This window comes from Pipra filicauda, unplaced genomic scaffold (assembly GCF_003945595.2).
Source record: "Pipra filicauda isolate LSUMZ 115617 unplaced genomic scaffold, ASM394559v2 scaffold36_size6622888_pilon, whole genome shotgun sequence".
Taxonomy (NCBI): Eukaryota; Metazoa; Chordata; class Aves; order Passeriformes; family Pipridae; genus Pipra; species Pipra filicauda.
The window spans coordinates 1920139-1941169 of record NW_024104498.1 but is presented as its reverse complement, the minus strand read 5'-3'; the positions used below and the strand labels follow the sequence as shown (position 1 = coordinate 1941169).

Below are 21031 nucleotides of genomic sequence, written 5' to 3'. Positions count from 1 at the left end.
ATTATCAGTGCAGTCAGGGAGCTGATAACAAAACAGAAGCTACAAAGAGAATTTGGTTTTTCTGGGGGGAATGGGGAATTAACTGTTTATTGGGTTTACAGTGCAGACAAATTCCCAAACAACAAAACCATAAATAACCAAGCTCTTCAACAAAGAAGCCTTCGCCCCTACCCCCGAGCATTTTCAAGTTCAAACACCTCACAAATCGTAGCACATAACATCTTCCAAAACAGAAAATCCCTTAGGAAAAGGTTTCTCATAATCACAAAATTTCCTTACAGGAGATTGCTCAACAACTCTTAAGCAACATTTCCATTCTGTGCACAGCAAACACAAAAGCTTGTGGCATTCCAGGGTGCCTTCACTTGCTGCTGTAGCTGAGTGAGGTTCCTCCTTTGTAGGGTGAATATGGCTTAGGAATACAATCCTGGTCACCGATCTTCACACTTGTGAAGGTGCATTATCACCCTATTAATGCTTTTTAGATGTTTCACCAGGGCTAAAGCCCTGATATTCAACCAGTGTGATAAACCCCTGCAGAAACACTTTGGGGTAGTTGAAGGCTGTCCTGATCGGGGCCATTATTTATTTTAAATTGTGACACTAACATTTTCCTCTGACTTAGTATTTATTTTTGGTAGCTCAAGGTTCCAGGCTGAAGTTTGCCATTGTATGATATATACTTTTGTCTCCTGAACAGAAGCAGTTTGTCCAAAGGAAGCAGGGTGAGTAGGACTTGGGTTTTGCTACATAAGGTTTGAAGAGAAAAGCTATAGGAGAAAAGATTCAAAATAGCTGAAATGTAATGGAAAATTAGCCCAATTTTTAAAACTTCCACCTTTTCTTTGTGCCTTTGTATAATTAGATAACTCTAATTGTACAACTCTGAATTGCTACTGAATTTTACTTCAGAAGGGGAAACACGAGTTAATTCTGTTTAACCTCTTGCAGAAATCTGAGTTCTTTCCTTCATGTCCCTACTGGTTTCTTTTTCAGGCAGCTGCTATCCAGGGCTGTGAAGGCACACCTTGTTTTGTTCACAGGCCTGCAGCTTCACAATCCTCCTCTCAACTACCGTGGTGCAGTGAGCACTGAGCCAAATTTACAAGCCAGGAGGGTTTGACACGAGTGGGAGCAGCCTGGGAAAGCAGCGTGCAAAATGTGACTCAAGAAGAGGCACATGGATTCCTCAAGCTCTCTGTTAAATAAACAGAATATCGATGTTTGCGGTGAGTTAAACATCTGCATTTCACTTCAAGCGTTAAGTGAACTTTGAAAACGCAATTTCCCCCTGCTTTTATTAAATTCAACAGTTGGACAAAACTTGGCCGTCAAAAGTACTTTTAAAAGGAGTGATCAGTAAAGAATAGTGTTCTCTATTATGTTGAAAAAATAGATGTACTAACCTTTTTCTTTTTTTGGTGGCTCATACATGTATCCTTTGTGTGGATGATGGTTCCATTACTGGTCTTAATAACTGTGTTTACTTTTTGTCTATGTGGTAATTAATTTATACGTTGAAATTCAAGGCTTTTCCTCTCAAGAAAAAGCTGTATAGCAAGAGGATCAGTCTCATAGTTATCCTAAAGCTTAAAGATTATTTAACTTTATTTTTTCAGGAGGAGTTTCAACATGAACATCCAGATTTTTTTCAAAACAAGCAAAAAGCACAACATTTATTTAGAAATTTAAATAACTTCTGATGAAATCTGGACTATCACATTGGTCTACATTAAACCCCAACAGAATTAAAGAGGTATGTGAATTTTAATTTAATATCTTTGAATAACTTTGTTTTTCTGGTGAACGATTTACTTCTCAAAATGCACTATTTCAGGCAATACGAGACGAAGAAAAATGGCGGCCGCTCACTAGTGGTGTCCCCCAGGGATCAGTGTTGGGCCCAGTTCTGTTTAATGTCTTTATTGGTGATTTAGATGAGGGGATTGAGTCCACCATCAGCAGATTTGCAGATGACACTAAGCTGGGGGGGAGTGTCGATCAACTGGAAGGCAGGAGGGCTCTGCAGAGGGACCTGGACAGGCTGGATCCATGGGCTGATTCCAAGGGATGAGGTTCAACCAGGCCAAGTGCCAGGTCCTGCACTTTGGCCACAACAACCCCTGGGGACAGAGTGGCTGGAGAGCAGCCAGGCAGGAAGGGACCTGGGAGTTTGGATTGACACGAAGCTGAACAGGAGCCAGAGTGTGCCCAGGTGGCCAAGAAGGCCAATGGATCCTGGCCTGGCTCAGGAACAGGGTGGCCAACAGGTCCAAGGAAGTGATTCTGCCCCTGGACTCAGCACTGGTGAGGCCACCCCTGGAGTGCTGTGTCCAGTTCTGGGCCCTCAGCTCAGGAAGGACATGGAGGTCCTGGAGCAGGTCCAGAGAAGAGCAACGAGGCTGGGGAAGGGACTGGAGCACAAGTGCTGTGAGGAGAGGCTGAGGGAGCTGGGGCTGTTCAGCCTGGAGAAGAGGAGGCTCAGGGGAGACCTCCTCACTCTCTGCAACTCCCTGACAGGAGGGGGGAGCCAGGGGGGGTTGGTCTCTTTTCCCAGGCAACCATCAGCAAGACAAGAGGACTGGGTCTTCAGCTGTGCCTGGGGAGGTTTAGGTTGGATATTAAAAGGAATTTCTTTGCAGAGAGGGTGCTCAGCCATTGGAATGGGCTGCCCAGGGAAGTGGTGGATTCTCCATCCCTGGAGGTTTTTGAGATGAGACTGGATGTGGCATCAGTGCCATGGGCTGGGAACCACAGCGGGGTTGGATCAAGGGTTGGACTGGATGATGTCTGAGGTTCTTTCCAACCCAGCTGATTCTATGATTCTATGTCACTGATCCAGGCAAGCAGTGTTGGCCCTTCCTGGCTCCCTCCTTCCAGAGGAGGGTTCAGAGGACGCTGCCAGCACGTTCCTGCAAAAACCAGCCCTGCTGCCTGGCCTGGGAATGGTCCTTGGAATGTCTGCAGGTCCTCTGCAACCCGAGAGCCACAGGGTCACCACCTTTGGTACACAGGGGCAGGCACATGCAGGGTTTTTCTTGTCCCTGACTGTTTTCTGACTCTGGCCTGCTGGCATTATTAAGCATGTCTGATTTATTTCTGCTTGAATGAAATGTTTTGTTTAATCTCAAATGATCTGTCTTAATTGGCTGAGTATGTGGAAACATTTCAGTTTGGGACAGACCCAAAACAATAACCACTAACTTGTGGGATTTTTTTTTTCTGTTGGCTACTGAACAAAAAAAAAAATAAATCAATTATTTATATGGTTTCTGTTTTAACATCAGCTGCAGAGGAACTCAGTAGGATCGTGCCTTTATTTGAACCTGAAAATCAATGTGAAATGTGATCAAAATCAAAGCAGGCTCAGAGGAGCAACCAGGATAGAGAAGAGAGGGTATTTTGCTCTTTTGGATGTATTTCTCTCTTTCTTTCTGACACACTTGAATTCAAACTGAATTCATATCGGAATCTCTTTAAAGTTGATATTATTTTGGGATTCACAGTTTCCTTTGATTGTGTATAGAACTGGAAGGTCAGCTCTGGATATTGAACCTAGTCTTTTATTAGCTGATGCACACACACTCTTTCAGGATAGTGTTCACTTGTCACTAAATAATGTGAGCAGCAGGTTTAGATCAGGACATTAGGACAGGTTTTAAACTTGTTACACAACAGTGCTTTTTTGAACCAGGGCTTCGTATTTTAAGTCAGGACCAGAGTTACAACTTCCAGCCAGCGTGAGCTTCATCATCTTCAGCTGCACTTTCCAGATCAGGTACATCCCTAGTGGAGGTAAAACACAAGGTGGAGAAAGGAGAAAAAGAACGAAAGACAGACAAATAATTTTTCATGCTCGTCTTACAATACTGTAGTGGAGAACAGGCATGGAAATAATGCTGTTAGAAACTGTCCAACACAAATATGGTTTAGAGAGATGAATGAGAGTTTTGGCTGTATCTTGTTGCAGAAAAGAGTCAGACATGAGATGAACCCACATTGCCTCTCCTGCAGAGCCAAGCAGAGGCTGTGGTTTCTTCTGCCCCTGATGGTGCATTCACTTCAGAATTGGTTGAGTCTGACATGGAAAACAGGACTTAAAAAAATCCATTCTTCATTGTCCAAAGCAGAAATTAAATAACTGTAACTTGCTTTATTTGCTGTGGCATTGGAGAGATGGAATAGCTTGCTTAGGTGCTGATTATGAATGTACTCACCCTCTCTTCTTTCCCCTCCTCTTCAAACACTCTTCTATCTCAAGCACTCATTTGATATATTGACCACTGAATTCAATGCATACAACTACTGTTACCATGCACTGTAGTCACAGGAAGCAGTTGTCCAGTAAATACAGCTTTGATTAAGTCAAACATACTTTCCAAGACTAGCTCATATGAAGAATGTGAAGTAAGAAGGTGATGTTTTGGGTAGGCTAAATGTCATTGGGGTCAGTCCGGGGGTAATTTTTGGCAAATGATCAGTGTTATTAATATTATTATTTTATAGATTTCACTTTTTTTTTTTTTTTTTTTACTGGATGTTGCATATCTTTTGAAAAGGCTGCACTGAAAAACTTAACAGTCTCAATTACACTTTGGAAGACTTCCCGTCAGACCCACTTATGTCTGTCTCCAAGTTCAAAGTGTCAGGTCACATTGAGGTTTTCTTAATAGCAAGGAGGCCTTGGAATGTCACTGAAAGAACACAAGACCAAGTTCTGTGGAAAACAGGGAGTGAGGCAGTAGCTACACTTTCTGAGAAAGCTTTCATAAACAAAAAAAAAAGGAGAACCTTTGGTTGTGTATGCACTTAGTCTGTAAGATATGAAGTCCTGAGGCAGCATTATCCACTGTCCATCCTTCCCATTCCCATTCTTTTGCTACAAAGTGCTGCAATATTATACTGGAGGCATGGAGAGAGGAATCTACAACTTCTTTTTCTCCTCCAAAACTGCCTGCAAACTAAATCCCCATTTAAACTTTATAATGTGAGCTATTTATTACAGAGAAAAGGTTACTTTAAGAGCTTGAGTTGGTAATTTCTCTCCATTTTTTTCCTGTGTCTTGTCTGAAAACAGGTATCCTTAAAAAAAAAGAAAAAAGAAGGAAGGCCTGGCTCACCAAATGTCACATACCTCACTCTACATGCACTGTATATATTACTTTCTCTAATTCTTGGTAGATGAGATATCACTATGTAAGGAGAGTCAGTGAAAAGAAATGATTAGGAAAAAACTGGGCCAGTTATTTGTGAAGTTGTGGCGTTTCCTCCCCCCCATGGTCTAACAGTGGTAAAGCCAACAAGATTTGGGATATGAGAGCAGCATAATTTGATTATTGCCCTCTGGTGTTCAGTTGCCAATAACCTTCACTAGTCTTGGTGCTACCTGAAAGCTTTATTGTTATTTTTACAGCAAGGACTGGACTGAGTTCCCTTCTCTCCAGGTGATCAGATTAGGATCAGTAACACTGGTGAGGCAATATAGTAATACCAACTCATCACCTTTCACATACTTAGAATTCCTCAGTCCTATTTCCCAAACTTTCCACCCTCAAAGTAAATTACAGGATTAGCTTATTTATTTTTTCCTACAGTCATGGTACAATAGCTCAGTGAAGTCCATCAATCTCTGCTTTATTTCCCGTTTTCACTGTTAAACAAAAGTGAAATCATGACTAGGAGGCCAAACATGACACAGTGGGAATAATTATGGGGTTTTTTCAGTATGCTTATAGTGTCTTTTCTTTAAGTGCTCCAATATTATTTTGCATAAAAGTCAAGAGAAAAATTTGACTATTCTATCATAACTATTCCATCTTGTGAGTGGATTTTATTGTTAGTGCACAAACAAGAAAACAGTATAAATTTCTATCTTCATAGTTTGTCCAAGTATCTGTTGTCTAAACTAGGCAATAGCTTAAAGGACAACCAATATAAATGATTACCTAGAACTTTTAATTAAATTTGGATAGTTCAAGATTAAGCTGGACAGGGTGCTGGGCCATCTTGTCTACACTGTGTTTTTGCCAAGGAAGGTTGGATCAGATGATACATAAAATCATTTCCAATCCAGTATTCTATGACTGAAATATTAACCATTGGTCTGAGTCATCACTTTCTGCTCTAATTCTGAACTCCACTGGCAGTAACCATATGTACAGACTTTGATACACACTTGGCTAATAGATCTACCAGATGCTTTGAAGCTGGGATTAGGAATGTAACAAACACCCCAAAAAACTAGTCATACATGGACATGGATCAAAGTCTAGAACAGAACAAAATGTGTCTCTCAAGTCTGGGTTTCCATTAGTTTTTGGTTTGGTGTTTTCTCTTGTTTTTTACAAAATACGTGTTGGAGACTCTGTGTTTTATTTCCCCAGTAATCTCAAACTGAACGTAGCTGAGTTTATAAAGAACAGCCTTACATGTGGTTACAATGACAGTATTTTTCTTTTTTTTTTTTTTAAATCAATAGTCTGTTTTTCAACAGTTTAAATTATCAAAGTCCCTTTGATTTCTCTCAAAGAATACTTGTGAAAATATAAGTTACACTAGATATTTCTTCCATCTTCTCTTAATGTTGACACTTTATATGAAATTTTTTTAATGTTATAAAATGTTCTGTATTTATTAATAACATATATATGGTTAATAGTGTTTAAAAGAAATAGCTCTAAAGGCAAAAGATCTGTGGTTTACATTTTATCATGGCACATTGTGAACTGAAGATGTCTAAGTACTCTGTCCAGGGCTGCCTCTGAAAGAGCACCCTGGGTGAAATGTGTGTTAGGTTAGGTAGAATTTAGGAGGGTGGTTTAAAGCATTTAGTTTGGTCTTATATATGTTATAGTTTCCAGAAGCTTATGAAGAACAGAGTGACTCCTTTGCCTTGATTAGACTATAAAATTACCTGGCTTTGTACATGACAGCAGGTGTCAATGATGGCTCTTGGCTCAGGGATGGAGGCAAACTCATGAAACAGGTGGGGAATGAGGCAGTTCAGGATTCATAGGGAACAGAGCAAAGACAAGAAGAGATTACTAAGGTGATAAAAAGGACAAGAAAGGCATTTGCTCAACTGTTAAAGGTTTGGTCACACATGAAAACTGCAGATAGAGATGAGGTGACAGCATGAGCAAATGTACAATCCCAATAAGAACTGGGCAGACAGACATGGAGCTCTTTTCAGCTGTGTTTCACTTTCCTTCATCTGTTAACCAGGAAACAGGTATTACTGCATTTTACACGTGAGGATCAGAAGCAGAGAGAGATTTATTTAAGGTCATGTAGGAAGTCTACAGCAGAAGAGAGAACTAAATCAGGAATTTCTGAGTTCCAGACCAGTACACTAACCATGGGACAGCTCATTTCCTCTCTGTAGGAGACTCTGCTGCCAAATTGCATTAGAATAGAAATTGCAAAAGTCTCTCCTGTTTATATTTCTTTAAAACAAACCTTCATTAGGACTTGATTCAATACATCACAAATACATTATCAAGATTACCATGAAATGTTTATAAATCTCTAAATCCCAGCGATAGGATTGGCTGGTGATGTAAATGAAACTGAGATCAAGATTTAGGAAAAAAGCAAGTAAGAGTTATCTGAGGAGAAGAATAAGCTTATTTGCTGATGTAAAAAAAAAAAAAAAAAAAAGATTTGAAAAAACTCTGAGAAGTTTTTCTCAATTGGGAAGACCTTGTTTGTGTGATTGAATATGTCAGGATAATTTAAAAGCTCATTTATTATGAAATAGAATCCGCCTGTTTGAATCCTGCGTCTCAACAAATCCCCCGAGGCTGTTTACATAAAAGCAAACAATCTGCCAATGTTCAAAATTTTACTCACTTCCCTCATTTCCCAGCTCTTTCTTAAGGAGAAAAAAAAAAAAAAAAAAAAAGGGAAAAAGAAAAAAACTTTTGTGCAATGTTCTTAAACTTACAGAGCTCATACTGCTGCAAGAGCCAAGTGTTGCCGAGCTGCTGCCGTCCACAAAGGACGTTGCTCAAGTCATATATGGAAACAAACTGTGCTTTAAAACCGAATTAAATAAAACTCCTTATGCTGAGTATTATGGATTTTTACTGGATTATAAGTATTGTTTAACACTGTAGTGATGCACTTCATTTTCAGAGTCGACAGTGCATTCCTCAGCTCGGCTCCAGGACAAACAGCTCCTGGCCATAAGTCAGGATATGGTTTTGGTGACTGTACAGACACAATGTGTTTCGATCTTCCTTTTTTCCCTAGGTACTCATGTACTGCAGTTGTCATCAGATCAATTTCTGCTTTTTTCCTCACTTTTAGATGAAGATTTTCTGAGCTGCACTAAATTTTGGCCTACACATTGCCAGCACTGTTCCTGCTCTGTGTCTGTGAACAGCCATTCATTCCCTTGGCTGAGTAGAATCCTGCTGAAGTCAATGGCTGTTCTGTCTTTGACTTCCACGACTCTTGACTTTCAGCCTGTGCCTCAAACGAGCATCAGAAAGTTCCCAGTGACAGCAGCTAAAGCCATGGATTTGATTAAATGTGCCTGCAAGGCTGGCACTGCTGGTGATTCAGCTCTGCTCACACGATGAGACAGGTGAATGTGTCTTCTGGGTGTCCAATGGCAGTCACATACACACGTGTCCAAATGCAGGACTGCTCGTGAACTGAACACAAGGGAAGGTAAAACTCTTCATCTGAATAATTTACACATTTTCTTCTTCAGATTTTTATTCAGCAGCCAAAATCTAGGAATAGAGAAACAGTTGAAAGTACTTCACCCTGGCCTTTCCCGCTATTTCATAGTCATGAAAACATGTGTCTTTTATAAAACAAATGTCTGAATTTCTCTTGCTTCCCAAAAGAACATCAAATGTTTGTTTAAGGTCTATCAGAAAAATACAGACATAAAAATTTCTTTCAGACATGCACATATTCCCTTCTAGTCAACATCAGAACCTATCTTGCCATTATAAATCTGTATAAGGAAGTGGAGATATGGTGCTTACAAGCACCTTTAGGGCTGGAGAGCCTGACTAGGGAAGAGTGAAGCTGTAGTAAGGCTCCCACAATAGTCTTCTTCACTGCCTCCAATGCTCCCCCTCAAATAAAATTCTATATACTTCCTGATACCTGTTACTCTTAAATTAAACACCACACAATTCCCTCCTGTCCTATTAATGCATCCACTTGTTGTTCTCTTCACTTCCTCTTCTCTTTTCTTTGGCAATGATTTTCTTTTCTTGGCCAGGCTTTTAACTCCATATAATTTATTTTTTTTTCTGTATTTCAACAGAACATATCACATGGCAACAGTATCTGAAAGCTGTTCTCAAAAATCCTTTAGGAAAGGCAGGATGATATATTGGGCCAAGGAATACACTGTTTTGTCTTCTGGCAGGTAAGTTGTGATTATTCTAGACCAGCTGTTTTCCCTGTTTCCTTATCAACAGTTTTGGTACTCGCACAATTTCTCTCTCTCAGCCCTTCAACAAAGCATAAGAATTCTGGACGTGCATCATTAATCTCCAAGGCTAACATAGGCTCCAATACCAGAATATTATTTCTCAATTTTATCCATCATTTTGTTTTATATGAACCTTGCCAATAATTTACAGTGCTGCTGCATCTGTCAAGATGAGCCTTCTGCTGTGTTTAAAGAGGATAGTTCTAATATCTGATTGGAAATGGTGTGGAAAAAAATAAACCCAAGACTAAGTCCAGTCTCAATCCTTTTTCTTTTATCAGATCTTTCCCTATATCGTTGACAAGGTCAAAACAGGTGCTCATTGCAAAGATTAATTATCAACCAAGATGTTGATGCTGTAATTCACAGCCTGTTTTCAGTTGTGGCAGGAAATCCCAGCTCACACAAGGGCTCTGCTGTGTGGCAGGAAAACCTGCAAAGCAACACTGGCTCCAAACAGGTTGGGCTGGAAGGGTGGAAAGTTGCAATTTTGGTTGGCCAACCAAGTACCTTCCCACCAGTGATCTCCCTTGTGCTCTTCAGCTCAGGGAGTTCCCACACAATGTCCTGCAATTTGAGTTCTCGGGGTTGGGAATAGGGAGGACGTGGGCACACACTGCAAACCCTGTTTTGCTAAACAGACAGGATTGATCTCCCTAGAATGGGGCTGCTAAATTACCAGCTATTTTCCAAGTGTTTCAGTGAATTCACTGCTTTATCACCATCAACTGTGATGACAGCCAGGTCCTTGGTTTACTTGGCCACTTCTGAAAATGAGACTGCTTTCAAATTTTCTGGTAAGACTGGTTTGGAGATTTTGTATCTTTTCCTTGGTGCTGAGATGCTGATGGAGAATTGCTCAGGTATAGTAAAAGTGAGGTGTAGCTCACGCCTAATCTTTCAGGATTTTCTGGTGGCACAGTGAATGGTCAGTTTGGATTATTTCCTCCTGGAATAACTCCATTAATACATCAGGAATCTCTCAGTGATTGCCCCAGAGACTCACAAGTAATCCACACCACAAGACAGGCAGTTTGAAGATGATGTCTCAGTAGTTGTGTATTCTTTTGGACTCTAAAGAACCTCAATGGGAAAAGAGGCTCCACTGAGGCTGTTATTAAAGACTTTATTCAATCCTCCTTTTTTTCTCTTTTTTTAAAAGAATTTTCCTGATCAGAAATAATTTCACAGAAGGCAAACTTCTCATCAGCTCTTAGCAGAATTAAGGACCACTTATGGAGACAGAAAAGGTAATGGAAGAATGAACTATATTCCAAGGAAGGCCACAGTAGCTCTTACATGTACCATTTCTCTGATCATCCAAGAAGCTATATAGGTTTCAATAAAAAAAAGAACATTTTTAGCTTTGAATGGGCAATCAGTAAGAGACGCACATTATTTTAAAGCAATCATTTAATTTCCATAAGATTCAACCAGCCATTCTAGATCCAGTGGTAACGCTGATTATTTCAGTAGGCAGGTGATGATGAGAAGCATTTAATGTCCATTGAAATAAGCACTGAGGTGGAATCAGGAATCCTTTCATGCCTCAACATTTGATTGTTGCTATTATCCAGGGGAGAAAATTTTCAAGAAAAAAATAAATTGGGTAAAGACGGATTGTGTGTCTAGTACTGAACTGTAACAGAGAGATAATCAAGTACAGGAATTTGTTAAATGGGAATTTTACAGTATTTATTCCAAGGCTGTCTCAGTGAGTATGTCTGAAGTGATCAGGAGGAGGCAATCTGGACATTTAAACACAGAAAAAATGGCTGAGTCATCTGATCCACGGGAACTGTTTGCACTCGTGAGTCTGTGGCCACTGGACACAATTTCTTTCCCTGCAGGAAAGACAGAACCAGACACGCTCCTGATCCAAAGGACCTGCAGTTCCTGGGGCAGAAGGTTCAGGAGCAGCACATGGGCACTGTTTGTGTTCACTGATGAAAGGTCCTGACCCCAGTTTTCATGTGTTATGATGAAGTGGTTGAGCCAGCAGGACCTGCAGCCCGCTGAGCCATGAACCTCCAGGAGGGTTAATTTTGTGATCACAAAAGATCATGCACTCCATGGAATTCAATCAAAATTTGAGGGAATGGGATGAGATGTAGACTACTGCTGCTCAGACCTGTTGGAATCACTCTTTTCCAAATTTAATCAGGCTCTCTGCTGAGAGACACAACATCCTGAATGTGATCCAAGTGTTTAGGATCCTTGCAGTCTACGGATAAGGTTTTGTGTGAAGCATGAGAAAACAAGGAGCATGAAATATAAATGTCAGCTGTAACAGTGGCTTGTTGTTGAAAAATTAAGGCTGTGTTAGAATTTTAATTCCTTCCTGAGTGAATTACTCAGACAAATTCAGGCCCATTGGAAAAAGAAGGCAGAAATTCAATTTCTGATGCAGATATGCTCCTGTCAACATTATACACACGGGACAAATATGTATTAGCATGAATTTGAGCTTGAAGTAACTATATTTCAGCATAATTGCAAGTAGCATGAGCTAAATTAGGTGTAATATTTCATGAGGAATTGCCCCTTACAGTTTATTTACAATATATTTTCTACCCCTGCTTTTTAAACGAGTTTTCTAACCAGGAGAGGGTTTTTGGTGTATTGCTTGGTTTAAGCAATTTTTAATTTTTTTCTTTTTTTCTGATGTTCAAGCCTGAACTCTATTACAAAACAAAACCAAAATTGTTTTTTTAGCATTTACAGTTTTCCCCAGGCTCAGTAACTTGTCCTTCCACTTTGTCTAACTGGTGACCAGGAGAACCTGAGCATGGACAGAAGCGGTTCAGAGTTCCCCCAAGCTAGAAAGTAGAAGCCTGACACATAATTTCTGGTTTTACTATTAACTAGCTATGACCCCAGGCAGTCAGAATTTTAAAATGCTATTAATTGTTCGCCACTAATTAAAGATTAAAGAAAAAAAACATTCCTTCTCGTGTTTTTACAACCTGTAGTGTTACTTATGGACTCACAGGCTGCTGAAGAGTTATTAATTCTTTAAAATTCAGAAGTCAGACTCCCTCCTTCTGTGTTTGTGCTCTAATATCTGTATACAAATGCATGTGGGTGGCCTCTAAGAACCTTTATGACACTTTTTCTTTTGAGTATGTGAAGCCAAACTTTTTCATCGAGCACCAGTACCTGGAGAATGTGGTTGCAAAACTGTGACTCACAGATGTTTTTTTCTCTGCCCCTTACCTTTAGAGGCAGATGGGCCCTTCTGATTATTAAATCCTTCATTAGCCCACTGTTTATCACATCCTACTGTTTATCAAGAGTAACTGGCTTACTGAGATTTCATAGGTAATTTTTCTGCTTGGCTTAAGGCAATACCTATACAGATTGTATTAATTTAGTAAGAGCTGAATAGTTACAAGGCTGCCTATCACACTGATATATTCTAATTAAGGATATAAACTTGTTTACCAGCTTTCTTTAGCAAAGATATTACTTGAGGTAAGCCAACACTGTGAAAATTACTTATAGAAAAAAAATTAGATCATCCTTAATTAAATCTCTCCACAGAGAGACCTCTCCACATCATAAATGAGTGCTCTTTCTTTTCATTAAGGTGAATTTATTTCTTCATCAAAAAATTATCCTCTGCCAGGAAATTCAAACACTTTCACTTAGCTGAAAACCTTGAGGCTGAGTTCCTGCTCCTGGCTGTGGTTTGTTGTTGAGTCTAAAGTTCATGCTTTGCTTTAAGGTAATAGTGATTCTGGGAAAAAAAATAATACTGTGAAAACATCAAGCTTGTTCTAAAATTAGACATCTGCTTGCCTAAGCTGTTGCATTATTCTATTTTCATTTAGTTTACTTTGGTGTATCATGAAAATTTCCTTCTCCTCACTTTTAGATGATAAGGCTAACTTTTTTTATTATTTATCTGCAGCAACGACATATTTCTGCATCCCTATCAATCTCAGGCTGTGGTGGCATGGCTCAGGGAGAGAAATGTTTATCTGAAATGCAATTGTTGGCTATTCTAGGGCTGCTTTTTCTGCTAATCAGCTGGCATTTACTTTGTTTGTAACCCAAAGCCTCCTGATGTTACTTGAAATCTTTCTACTGCTTTTTAATGGACTTTGGATTTGTATTTTATTATATACTTAAATAATAACACTGAAGTGTTTTTACTTTGAAATATGAAGAATTATATGAGGAGAATCAGAGGAAAAAACACCAGAAAAGCAAATGAACCTGTCTACTTACCATTATATATTTGAATAAGGTAGAATAGAATATTTCAATAGAATAGAAGGTTTCTATGTTAAAAAGATACTTTTGTTTGTGCTTTTAAAAGCAGCTGTGCTCTGTTTCCTGATGCTTTTGATAATCAGGAACAACTAATATTAATCTGGCTGTGATTTTGTAACAGAACTGGACTCTGGAAAAGCATGGACATTTTGTGAACTGCAGCAATAATTGCAGGTCATTAAACAGAAAGGAAGATTTTCCCTTAGTCACAGCTTTGATTGTCCCATCAGTGTCTGCTCCCAAGAAACAACAGATCATGTTTTTCATTTCTTCACTGAGTTATCAGTTTCAAATGTCCTCTTATTCTTGGAAAAGATGCCTCTGAAACTGAAAGCATCACCTTTCATCTTAATTTCCTGGAAGGAAAGCCTGTCAGGGCCCACATGGCAGATGGGAAGATGACACTCGACAAGGGTTGCTTTTATGATTTCTGGGGAGAAGAGATTGCTCCAACCTCTTCTGTCTGTTCATTTATGTAGGTTGTAAATGCTTCAGGAGCACAGTCCTGTGATTGTTTTGAGAAAAAACACATAACATCATACAGGAGTATTTCAAACGTGATTTACCTCTGCTCCTAATTAACTTCTGAATTAGAAGTCTCCTGGGTTAGTAACAAATTTGATTAGTTACCTTTATCAATAACATATATCAATTGCCATATTATTTAAATTAAAAGCTGTTCCATTTAACAGCAGTTCACCCTTATTTTGAGCCACAGTTAAAAGTAATACACAGACCACAACTCCCAAACAGAGGCATTCAAAATCACACGACCGAAATGAGAAGTGAAGAATGTCTCTTTAAAAGAGCTGATCCTAACTAGTGCATTTATTGTTTGGTGTTTTAATTCTGTGACTATTTATTGAAGTATTGAGAAAATGAGATTATTTTTTTCGGTTGATGTTTGTGAGACTGATAAAGTCTAAAGGGATAGATCTCTACCTGTTGGCTAGGCCAGAAAATAAGTGGTGAGGTAATACAGCACGACTACTAGAACTGGTAATGAACTCAGTGAGCTAGGGGTTATTGATTTTAAACAAATTATTCCTTTCCAGACCTTGTGGAAATTCTGTTTGCAACCAACGGAACAATACAACCCTTTAGTTTCAAAACCATCTTTAGAAGTGTTTAATCTCTCAAGCCTTCACATATTAAATCCTTGAACATGTAAAAAAACCCAAATAAATAATACCACATAACCTGAAAGCATACAGCAGGCATACCCTTAATGAGTTTTATCCATATAATGGGCTTGTTTTGCCCATTATGGCATAAATATAATAGGTTAGGACAATTTGAAGGAAATTTTTTCTTTTTTTTTAATTTGACTTGAGTAGAATGATTGAAAAGAATACTCGATGAAAGATTTCTTCTGACTTGGTTTTTCAGTGCCTCCATTTTGGAGCATGGAAGAAGAGAAAAGGAGTTAATATGGCTCAGCATTTAGTACAATTTTATAGGTTTTTTGTTCTTACATGTACAAATACTAAAGAGGTGAGTCATAAGAGAGAACATTTTGTCCCACATGTTTAAAATGAAAGAAGATTATGCTGTTATTGTTATGTGTAGAACTGTACTTCCACTCTTGATTAAGCCCCACTCACTACAAATTATCCCAGCCTGGACAGTAATGGTGATATGTTTCTCCTCTGGCCATCCAAAAATTTGGATCTATGCTAGCACAAAAACTGGATACCTTACATAATCAGAGAGGAGCCAACTCTTGATTCTGAAATATCACATGGAGCTTTAAAAACTATGTTATAAAAAAACATTTAATCTGCTATTCATTAGTCAGACAAATGGGTACAGAACTACTACACGAAGCTTCCTATAAATTCTTGATGAGAATGCTTTCAAATCGATTGGTTTGTAGGAAGAACATCCTCAGTGACCTGCTGTATAGTCACATCGCTGTTATTCTATTTCTCATTTCTAAGGGGTACAAAGTAATGCATAAAACTGCACATAAGAAAGAACCAAACTACTCAAAGGAGGTTCCTAACATCTTCCAAGTATGCCTTGTAGTGACATAATAGAAAGAAAGATATCAATAAAGCACCAGATATACACAAGGTTTACAAATGAAGAAGGAAGAAGGGAAATAAATTATTGTCCTGCAGTTCTTTCTCCTGTAGCCAAGTTAGTCACTGTCTGAAGCAATCAGATAGGGTAACAGTATGTGATTAAGATGAAAGTGTATCTCTAAGCAGAAATAAATGCAAATCAATAAACTGATGTAATGAAAGGTTTCAATAGCCACTTCTAATATTTAGCATAGGGTGGCATGATCCATTAGTGAATCACTTGACCAATAAGCAGCATCTTAATTTTTATGTTTATGCAAGCATTGCTCAGAACAAATGTGAATAAGACAGTAAAGAATCAAATCCGTTGTTGATGTTGTACTGCACATCCTGGCATACTGCAAATATTCTGGATTAGACTGGAAACTTCTGAGTTTAGTAATTTTTTTCCACTTGGAAGTTTTGTCTGCATCTCTGATAGCTGGATGATGGATGCTTGAGCTCCCTCCTCCTCTGCTAACAGGCCATGATGACTCAGTCAAATTCAGCTGTTCAAGCAGATGAGCTGATGGTTGTGCTCTGCCTAGGAAGGAATTGCTTTGCAGGTCTGCTGGTACCTCAGAAACCATCAGTTTGTTTGCTATCAGTAGTGCCTTCAGCCACTTGATGGCCAAATTCCTTGGTTAAAGGAATGCCTCTGAATGGACTTCTTGGACTCTTCCTGTGAGCACAAGATCACAGAATCACAGAATATGCTGGGTTGGAAGGGACCCACAAGGATCATCCAGTCCAACCTTCAGCCCTGCACAGGCCCATCCCCAAGAGTCACCCCCTGTGCCCCAGAGGATCATCCAAACCCTCCTGGAGCTCTGGCAGCCTTGGTGCTGTGCCCACTGCCCTGGGGAGCCTGGGCAGTGCCCAACCACCCTCTGGGGGAAGAACCTTTTCCTGAGATCCAACCTGACCCTGCCCTTGCACAGCTCCAGCCATTCCCTGAGTGCTGTCCCTGGTCACTGCAGGGAAGTGATCAGTTAAAATAGAAAAATCTCTCTTTGCTCTTTCTAGTGAAAAGAACTACAATCAAATATGAATATCACAAATTATGGCAAACCTTTGTATGTCCCCCTCCCCCTCCAAACTTCACCAGGGAAATTGAGAATATTTCCCGTTTGTTCTCTCTACAGTGATTTGCCAGGAGCCATGCCTTATTATCAAGGAACAAAGAATTAACTTCCTTGCTGATAGGGGTGTTTAGAAAATAAAACACCATTATTCATAGCTGTACTTCCAGTAAGACCAAACAGTCCCTTTTCAGATGTCGGCAGGTGGAAATCTCAGCAGAAAGATGCATGTTTGTCGTTATGATTCCTGATGACCTTTCTTGGTTTTACTCTCCCCTGATAGTGAATGCCTACTGGTGTTTTTAACCTCCTGAAGTGAATTGTGGCTTGTTGCAAAACACCATTAATTTATATTTAACTACCTAGGAATTTCCTCCTTTAACTGCATTGGCCAGTGTCCCAATTTAGGCAACTCATGCCACAATTTGTGACTGTTTTATGAACTACTTCATGAAGGTCAGAGTGGTGGTTATTGGAATGACAAAGCCATGGGGGAGTTGTCTGCATTCTGCTGAACCACATTTTTTTTTTTTAATGTGAAGCGTTACAACATATTTTAATATGTATATTTTGAATATGACAGGACACAGCAAGTATTTTATCCACCCTCCTCAAGAATCAAGCAAGCCCAGGATCCTGAGACCAGATCTTTAAGGAGACATATTGCAACTTCCATTACTTGCTTCAGGTACCTACACTCTCTAACTGCACCCCAACATGACAGAGCGTGTGTTCTTACAAAACCTATTGCCCAGCTTGGGCAGAAACTTACTGTTTTATCTAAACACTATCAAGCCAGGACCTTAAGGGGACACAACAGCAAGCTTTATTTGCTAAATTTATATAAACAAGCTTTATTTGCTAAATTTGTATGAGCCTTCAAAACCTTAAGCATTTGTGACATCCTTTATTGTGCACTTACTCACACTTTACTATGCACATCATCACCTTCCACATTTTGTGATCACATTTTCCACACGAGGTGTAATTAATTTCTAAAGCAAAATTAGCCCTTATCAGTCTTAACTGCTTAAAGAAATGAGATTGCAAATTGTCCTTCACTTATATGTGATTTAGAATCACAGTCTCTCAGAAAATCTGCTGTAAAACCAAGTTAACAGCCTCAAAAAAGACGTGGAAATAATTCCTCATTTCGTAATAAGAATACTAAATAACACCACTAAAAATACAAGAAGCAGTAGCAATGCTTAAGGAGTGACTCAGACTTTCCAAGACTATAATTTTTCATCTCCATGTTTCTGCTGTCTGCCTATTGGTAGCTTCAGAACAGAGCAAGCCTCTGCCCAACCTCTCAGCATTGGTTATGGACCTCTTGAAACTCATCATTTCCATTAATTTATTTTTTTTTCAGCAATATAATACTTAGAACAGCATGTATGCATCAAAAAATGTACAGTTTTGTCTGATATCAATCCCACCTGCTCTAAATTTCCTTTCTTACCTTCACCTGGATATCTACTTTTTCATTTGAACAGCTCATTCATCTTGTATAGTTGGATCTTTGATAGAAGTTGCTCCTTGGGGGTGGCAGGAATAACACTAATTCCAGAGGACAAGGAATTCCTGAAGGACTGCTAATTTTGAAGAAATGGGAGACAGGATCTGAATAACTGAAGGATCTTCACTGACAGTTTTATTTGACTGAGGTGCCCCAAATCTGATCCTATATTAATAATTTCCATCTGTAGTTATTTTGATTTACTACTTTTGTCTCCTAAATATAAAGACTTTTATATCACTGCTATTTCACTAAATGGAAAGATGACACTTACTGTTATTATGTACAAAGAAGAAAAGGTTTCCAATGTTTTGCAGCAAGAACTGTGCATATAATAAAAGTGTATAGTAACTGTTACTGAAGGCTGCACAAGAAATTTAAGAGTAGATGAAAAAAGAGGAAGAGATATTGTTTTTATTTGCATTCTACCAGCTTTGATGTTGCTACTGAAATGTCTACCTGTTCATTTACAGCAAGGTTGTTTGGAGCTGGTCTTTAGTGCAAAATTAGTGTTGAGTATGCTCTGGACTAATAATGGGAGGCTTTGAGGATTTGATTACTGTACACTTTATCTGCCAACCAGCAACATGCTTCCTCATCCAGAAGTTTTTTTTAACATTTTTCTCCCACTGTTTGGAGTTTGATAACCAATGGGTGGATTGCAATTGTCACAGCACATGAGATGTCTTTTTATGTCCATATCTTTTTATCTCTAAATATGTTAAACTATTGCTGCTGAATTTAAACCCATTGACGGTGAGCAGGGAATGCTGATTCCTTCATTCAAGTGGAAACTTGGAGCAAAAAAGAGCATTTATCTTCCTGATTCTTGGAGTATCCAGGAGCCCAGGGTTTTGCAACCAACACAAGCTCCCCTACACATTAAGAAGCGCTGAAGTCAGCGAGCTGAGCCAATGCCACCACCTCAGTTCTCCAGCCTTTTGAAGCCTTTGAACAGCCAGAGCGACACAGCCTCTCAGAAATACTCCTAAGGGGCTCCTGCACCTGCAGCTTTTGTTTTCAGCTATGTAAGAAGCTCAATCAAACCCTGCTCCATCGTGGTTGATTGGAAAACATTTTGTGAGAGGAAGAGCCACTGCCCTGATGGAGATGACATTAATCCCTCCTGTCCCTTCCCACAGCTCCTGCTCAGGTGTACGACCTGAGAAAGGCTGTTCCCCTCTGAGAAAGCAGTGGCTCCCCAGTCAGGACCCACAGCAGAGGCTGTGGTGGGACAGTTTTGGTCACTTCTGCTGTCTTCATTAGTAACAGCAAATGAATGGAGCTGACCATTGGTCACTGTGAAAAACTTAGTTCTGCTGGTGTCATTGCCAGTTTTCACCCCTCCAACACCTTCTGAAATCACTATCCTAATTAGCCATAACGCTACAAAACCACCCCACCCCAGAGAAGCCACTATTTCAGTTATTCTTGTATCAGGAGCACACAAACGTGTCCAGAGCTCCAGACATATCCATCCTGGTTATGCCAGTGCTTCCTGTGCTGCTGCATTGCTCACAGCACAGAACTGGGATGTGGCTCTTCGAGCTCCTCTTCAGGAGCACTCTGTGATGCCTCTTGTCTGAACAAAAGAGATGAAAGTTTATGTATTTACTTTCCTTCTTTCTCCATCTCTGCAGCAACTGAAATGCTCCTCTCCCTCTTTTTGGCAGAGCCCTGCTTTACTCAGGATGTACTCTACAGGCCTGCCTTTCCCTTCCTACCCTAACTACATTTTTACAAGCACACTGAAACAGCTGTCTTGAGGTTTTCCTGTTCTTCTCTTTGTCTTGATCTACCTGATAATGGTGTTTTAGCTTCTACCTCCCAGACTGCAGGGTCTTGAAGTACCAACTTCATTGCTTCTTTTCAAATGGAATTGCCCCCCCATTTCAGGAGGGATGGGTGAAGAAATCTGTGTAGGACAGAAGAGCATGAAACAAGCTGTTTGTAGTTTGAGATCTCCATCTCTTTTTATTTCTGGGTAGGGAAACATAAAAGAAACTATTTCCCCCTGAACTTTAATGAGCAATAATGTATTTTGAGATGTTTTTATATTTTATTGTTGTCTTAAGAATTTATGGGAATTTATAGGTCTCAATCAGACCAAATTGAGCATTTTTGCTCCTTGTATGATAAAATGCCAAAATCTGACAAGTATTTTGAGGCAGAAGGTCATCGTGTGGGGCTTTTAACTGTCTGTGTAAGTGACTTGAAATACTATTTGAAAGAATGGATTTACCTGGTCTGTATCTCCTCACTGGTGGATTAGGGAGAGGCAAACTGTACCCATAGTATTTAAGGTATGAAGGTATACGAAAACTGTAGTATGTTTGAGAATTTTAATTTTTAAGTAATTGTCTTGTGGCTCCAGGAATAGTACAACTCAAGGCTGTGTCTCAATGGAAGTAAATGTAACTTCTCCATCATTATTGCCCACGAGAAATTCTGTAACATTTTATAACTTGGTTTTACAATCTGACCTTGATTTTATATTTTGGCTTATTTTTATAGAAGAGTTCTTCATAAAAATTCCCATTCAGGCCCATTTAGTAGTCCCAGACACTGATGGATGAAAGAACTTAAAAGTTACCTATAACTTCAAGTTGTAACAGCGTAAGTACAT

At 39.4% G+C, this 21031-nt stretch overlaps 1 long non-coding RNA gene across 1 annotated transcript; it reads left to right on the top strand.

The window, feature by feature from the left end:
• The first annotated feature begins 8325 nt into the window (after positions 1 to 8325).
• Positions 8326 to 20998, top strand: LOC120323909. Its single transcript, XR_005564835.1, has 5 exons — positions 8326 to 8676; positions 9290 to 9394; positions 10623 to 10710; positions 17470 to 17574; positions 20920 to 20998. It is a non-coding gene; the product is annotated as an uncharacterized LOC120323909 (long non-coding RNA).
• The last annotated feature ends 33 nt before the right edge of the window (positions 20999 to 21031 follow it).